Source organism: Limulus polyphemus, unplaced genomic scaffold (genome assembly GCF_000517525.1).
Source record: "Limulus polyphemus unplaced genomic scaffold, Limulus_polyphemus-2.1.2 Scaffold148, whole genome shotgun sequence".
Taxonomy (NCBI): domain Eukaryota; kingdom Metazoa; phylum Arthropoda; class Merostomata; order Xiphosura; family Limulidae; genus Limulus; species Limulus polyphemus.
In genome coordinates, this window is record NW_013665758.1 from 558,299 (window position 1) to 565,216 (window position 6,918).

Sequence of the window (6,918 nt, forward strand, 5' to 3'; positions counted from 1 at the left end):
AAGAGTAGCCCAAGAGTTGGCGGTGGGTGGTGATGACTAGTTGCCTTCCCTCTAGTCTTACACTGCTAAATTAGGGACGGCTAGCGCAGATAGCCCTCGTGTAGCTTTGCGCGAAATTCCAAAACAAACAAACGCGTCTAGTTGCCACAAAACTCCAGTTACCGGTAAAGTATAAAGTGTATTCTTAGCATATTTCCAATTTAGTTCAAAAACGTTTAATTAAACAATTAAGGTTTTTTGTTGTTTTTGTTCTCTTGGTAGCATTAAGCGTGTCTCCAAAGAAAATAGAGTTAATTAAATTAATTGCTGGAAATATTTTCTCTCGCCCTTTAATTATGTATTTAATTTTGATCAAAAAATGACCAAATTTTGCTTCCAATTTATAAACTGTTCCTCCGCTAGACAGAATTTTGATTAGTGTTTATGAATTATCTGAAGAAAACGTATACCATAATTATGCTTTAATCATGTCTCGTAAAATAACAGCTAGCTCGTATTAACATAGTTCATTAAGAAACATGTATATTCATAAATAGTTTTTTCTAAACCTATATACTTATAAGTTGCTCAAAAAATATTAATCTATTTCCTGTTTTTGTTTGTCTGTTTATAGTTGATCTCAAAGTTGCACAATGGGCTATCTTTTCTGTGCCCACTGCGGAGATTGAGCGTCAAATGTCAGCGTTATAAGACCTCGAGCTTACAGCTGAACCAAAATGTCAGAAAAACTATTTTCTTGGTCGCTACAACAAAATCGTATTAGTTGTATTTAATTATAAAGAAATCCTGATCTTAGGTTTTATCAACTACTTATGAGTCCTGGAATTAGGCGAAAGGCCTCGTCGGTACTGGATATGGGCATATAACAAATGTATAGTGTGGTTGACATATTATTATTTGCATTCACTCATAAGTTTTTAGAATTACTAATGTAGTTTATTCACGCTTGGGAACAAGAAAACTAGCTTGTTAGTTCGCCAGTTCTTCTGAATGATGGTAAATTCAAGTAAAAATAATATTTATAAATAACTGGTGTTAAAAATAAATCGATAAAATTGGATTATTAATTCTTACTTTATCTCTAATTTATAAATGATTTAAATACAAATTATAATAATTACACCTCGCTTATTCAATCCCGTTCAAAATGTAACAATTGATTTAAATAGGGTTTCGACCATTACAATTTCTCTCGTATTCCAGCCGGCGTGATGAGTCTTTATTAGGCAAAAGGCTTCATTAGCCATGAATTCGGCAGATATGGTGTGACTGACATGTTATTTAACATTCGTTTTTTCATTCACTCACAAGTTCGTGACTTGAAGATCAAGTTAAGTATGTTCTAAACTGTTACATGTTTCTCCTAAAGTATGCATTACTACTTGAAGATCAAGTTAAGTATGCTCTGAACTGTTACATCTTTCTCCTAAAGCATGCATTACTACTTGAAGATCAAGTTAAGTATGCTCTGAACTGTTACATCTTTCTCCTAAAGCATGAATTACTACTTGAAGATCAAGTTAAGTATGTTCTGAACTGTTACATCTTTCTCCTAGAGCATGCATTACTACTAGAAAAAAAACGAAACAAAATGAAACATATTAACTTTCCCCCCTGGCAAATTGTCTTATTTGAGAAAATTAACCTATAAGCACTAATAAAACCGCAACGTTGCTTCCAAGATTGCACGTGAAACGTTAAGATAGAAAATATCTGTAATTTCTATCCAAAACGTATTGTAGAGAAAACTATAAACTTGCGACATCTTACAACTGTTTTTATGTGTATAAATTTTATCGTGGATGTCTTCATTACAGGATCAGGAGTTCAAGATCCTTTTAACGGTACTGTTACTGGTAGTACGAGACAGTGGCTAAACCTCAATTTTTATACTGTTGAGTTTGTAAGTTTTGCTCTAGACAATTTCATTTTATGAATTCCATCTAGTTTGTTTTATTCCATCATTCTGCTGCAAGCTATTTCCTTCTTACCAAAACGTAAAAACAATAAAGTTAATTTCGATATGGTCCCAATGATCAATAAACTCCATCTACAGGCGCCACTGTGTAGAAAACAAACAAAAGTCCTACTGATTACTGACAGTGCATGACGAATGAAAGAACTCAAAAGGGTGTTGTTTTTTTCTTCTCTTTTTCAAAGAAAAACACTGAAACTATTACATCTTTTCATATCATTAATATATTTTATGTATTATTATTTTAGGTGTTTCGTGTTATAGATTAATTTATAAAAATATTTATCGCCAAGCGAATCTAGTTTATTCCTTCTGAGACTAGAGAACTACAGAATGGTATTCCAGACGTAACGTGCCAATTATATAAATCATAAGAGGTCAGTGTGTCCTCCAAATAACGAGGAGAAAAGTAGGAGAGTTTTTACCAGCTATTATCACCGGACTTAATCTACCGCTTTAACATGCGGCCTTCACGGCAAGGTCGTTGGCTTCATCTGCGGTGAGAAGAATGCCGGAAATCTTCGTTCTCCCATGGCTGTGGATGAAAATGAGCAAAGTGTCTAGCTTTATAGCACCTGCAAACAAATTTCTGATATGTGTTAGACTTAGTAAAAGTCTTCGTGAGAAGACAGACAGCTGCCCACTGCTTGTTTGTTGGAGTAAAAGTATGTTGGCCAAGGTCATCGCGTATTGTGACAAACAGATATTTTCTTCGAGTGTCAAGTAATATATTCAACTATATTTGTATCAAGGACTTTCGTTATTTCAAATATAATATGATTTAAAATCAAGCCTACGTTTTTGGAAGTATGTAATAACTGTAAAGCCTCTAGAAGAACAATGAAAAATGAATAACAAGTGGATTTGTTATATATAAAAGATATGAATTCAATTATAGTTCCTTCCTTTCGGATTTGAATATAAAACTAACACCTGAAATAACAAATGACGCTCAGTTTTCTTAACACGTCTTTTAATTTCGAGTAAAAATCCTAAAAAATGATACCAAGTAATTTTGCTTTTTTGCAGGTTTTTATCTATTTGCCCCCCAGTGGCACAGCGATATGTCTGCGGACTTACAACACTAGAATCCGGGTTTCGATACCTGTGGTAGGCAGAGCACAGATAGCACATTGTGTAGCTTTATGCTTAAATACAAACAAACAAATTTATCTTTTTTTTTTAGTTTAGATTTTATAAAGGATGTAAAACGAAGTAAATATATGATGTGAATTTCCCAAGACAAAAATGGAGTTTGGCGTCTAATAATATTCAAAGGGATTTAGAAATTAACTATTCTTAGCCCAAGATTCGTCGAATTTCAACAAAATGGTATGGAAAAAAAGTAGTTTAAGTAGATTACAATGACATCAACAAACATCCCGGATTAAAAGACCATTTAGTATATTTTTGAAAATTAAAAATTAACAGAAATAATGGGTGTTAAATAGAGCTATGATTATGCCAAACATTTCAAAAATAATATTCAAAATAAGGGTTGACTGTTAATCTCTAGCAATTTTGTTTCGTTTCATAACTGGTATACTAAACTAATTTATCTGCGTTTTCGATAGATTTATTTTCAAATAGATTGAAAGCTATGAAAGATTAACGCATTTTGAGAATAAAGTTTATCAATAATGCTTGGAGTTTATCAATGTTTTTGTTCTCGCATTCTGTTATTCGACAATTTTATATAATAAAATGTCTTAAAATAATATTTCATTAAATTAATTTATCTTTATCTCATAGAATGAACTCCAAATATATTAAGTAACAAATGTATAGAAAATTTGCAGATAGGTTGCAGATTACATGAGAAAACTCACTCAGAAATAATTTCTAGCCTGTAAGAAATAAAAAAAAGAACTTCTACAGAAGTATAAGATCTGAAACGCCACGTGATTAGTTCTATACACATTGTTAACAATGCTAAAGCCTGAATATCCGGACCTTGTTTGAAACAATAACAACGTCGCTTTCTTTGAAATAATAAAGTTTGAATTAATGAAATTATATATTTGACAAATCGTCAAAACACCTTTATCACTACTTCTGTACCAAAATACGTACTTCGTCATTAATATTCATGTATATGTGTGCTGAACGATTGTACTTTTGCCACTGTGAAGTTCGGTGTTACATTAGAAATAAGGAGTGGTCTTTATAAAGATTGAAAAATCAACCGGACGAAGCTAGTTGCTAGCCTATTAGCCCACATTTCTGAAGGGCGTTATGCATAAGTGCAGAATTCCTGTTAGAACTCAGGTAACTAACCTGTACGCTATAAAAAAAAATGTAATGAGTCTATGAATATACAAATATATATATATATATATTGTCGTGATGAAAAGAAATTACAAAACACCTTCAAGATGTAATTTAACATTACGTAGTGTGATCGCTAAATTTGAACTTCAACTTTATGATGATCTATCTTGTAAAGTTGTATACAAAACTGTATGAGAAAAATAACTTCAAAAGTCACTTACCACAAATTTTCCCGTGGACACAATTGAACAGCTAGTTAGGATTGCGGACGTGTTAACAGTGTAAATGTGCAAAAAGAAAATAATTCTTTCTTTTCAAATAATTGGAGCTGCGGGTAAACAATACAAATTTATAGTTATTTTTGACAACTAGACAGATTCGTCGATACAGGGGTAAGATGCCATATTTATATACATTCACAACTAATGAATGAACTGCAGTATATTATGGCACGTGGCCAAATGAAGCACCTGGTAGTGAAGCCGCGTCTGTCGAATCCGGGCAATCTATGAAGGTCCGCTTTATGACGTCACAATACAAGTTTGCTACGGATGTTGGCCTTACGCCGCACAGACTTCACTTTCAATCTCTCGCAATAGGACAGGTGTGATGTAGCAAGCCAACTGCAAAAACCTTGATCAAATGAAACGGACGAAGAAATGAGTTTATTAGCCTGAAGGTGTGGCAGTTTTTCACTCTAGGCAACGAACCGTAATTTGATTTACGAGTAAACCGTTATATAGAAATCGCCTATCTTGAATTTCGAACGGGTGTGGCCTAGTAATTAACGTACTCGGACTGTGAACCGCGGGTCCATGGCTCGAGTCCATTACTGCAGCTCCCCAATGGCACGGCGGTATGTCTGCGGACTTACAACGCTAGAAACCGGGTTTCGATACCCGTGGTGGGCATAGCACAGATAGCTCATTTTGTAGCTTTGTGCTTAACTTCAAACAAACCATTACTGCAAAATCGCGCTCCGCACATTCGGCGTGTGGTTGCATGATAATGTGACGGTCAACTTCAATATTCATTAGTAAAAGAGTACCCAAGAGTGGGAGGTGGGTGGTGTTAACTAGCAGCCTTTTTTTTTCTGGCTATCACTCAAACAGACCTCGAGTAGCTTTGCGCGAAATTCAACAAATGAAAGATACCAAAACATAAAATACTTCAAACTGTGTTTCGGTCTGAGGACACACAGCCAAAAGGTAGAATTGTGCCTCCCCCCCCCCCAGTGGCACAGCGGTATGTCTGCGGACTTACAACGCTAGAAACCGGGTTTCGATACCCGTGGTGGGTAGAGCACAGATAGCCCATTGTGTAGCTTTGTGTACAATGAAAAAAAAGGTAGAATTGTAAGTAAAAGTTAAGATTGATTGGGATATATAGGATATCCTTAGTGACTGATAACATTTTGTCAGCATTTTCTCGATGGTGATCTAAAGATAAGGTGATTGGCATATGGAATTTAGTGTACGAATACTTAAGAAAATATGTCATTTTATCTTACTCCTACTGCCTGCAAATATGCCTTAAAGCAGCATTTCTCAAACTGGGGGTCCGACTGAAAAGGGATTCGCAAGACTATTTCAAAATGGGGCGCGACATTATAAAAATATTGCAATAACGAATATTTTAGTTTATTTACAGTAACTTATAATCACGTTTGGTGTTTGGAGAGGATCGTTACAGCCTGAAATATTTTCAAAGCGGGGCTCAGTAAAAACAATGTGAAAACCCCTTGCCAATAATCAAACAATGACACCCAAAAAATACTTAAAGAAAAAAATGGTAGAGTTGCACTTTATATCTTAGTTTTTATTTAGAGAGGTTGATCTGTGCGTTAAATATTATCATACTATAGCATATAAGTTTAGATTTTGTTTGTTTGTTTGTAATTAAGCACAAAGCTACACAATAGGCTATCTGTGCTCTGCCCACCACGGGTATCGAAACCCGGATTCTAGCGTTGTTAGTCCGCAGACATACCGCTGTGCCACTGGGAGGCATAAATTTAGATAGCCTAAATATTTAATTACAGAATTTATAGGCTTAAATACGACAGTCACAAATGTACGTTGGGGTATTGATATATGAATATAATTTATAAATATGTAAATTACGCCTTATTATTGTAAATTAAGCAGTCAGCAAAATGTACACTTTTCCTGAGAAATTTATCAAATAAAATAAAAAAAGATAATTGATCAATAAAGAAAACACTTCTTTTCAATATATCCGATTCTAATCTGAATTGGCCCGGCATAGCCAGGTGGTTAGGGCGCTCCACTCGCAATCTGAAGGCGCGGGTTCGAATCCCCCTCTCACCAAACATGCTCGTCCTTTCAGCCGTGGGGACGTTATAATGTTACGGTCAATCCCACTATTCGTTGGTAAAAGATTAGCCCAAGAGTTGGCGATGAGTGGTGATGACTAGCTGCCTACCCTCTAGTCTTACACTGCTAAATTAGGGACGGCTAGCGCAGATAGCCCTCGTGTAGCTTTGCGCGAAATTCAAAAACAAACAAACTAGTCTGAATTACTTTTTAAATTATTAGTGTGAGACAATAGCTAAGGCTTTTGCCATGTAAAGTAATATTTTTAATCCTCTATATGGCAGAATTGCTTCATAACTTTTATCCCAGCCTTCTTACAGAGTGGTAATTCATGAA

General features: G+C 34.9%; 1 protein-coding gene across 1 annotated transcript in view; it reads right to left on the reverse strand.

The window, feature by feature from the left end:
* The window catches only part of LOC106475580 (leukocyte elastase inhibitor-like), an 8,216-nt gene extending 3,208 nt beyond the window's left edge, over window positions 1-5,008 (reverse strand). The window contains exon 1 of the mRNA XM_013936263.2: window positions 4,468-5,008. The gene's annotated coding sequence lies outside the window, so the exon portion shown is untranslated. The remainder of the gene's footprint in view (window positions 1-4,467) is intronic.
* Between the last annotated feature and the right edge of the window lie 1,910 nt (window positions 5,009-6,918).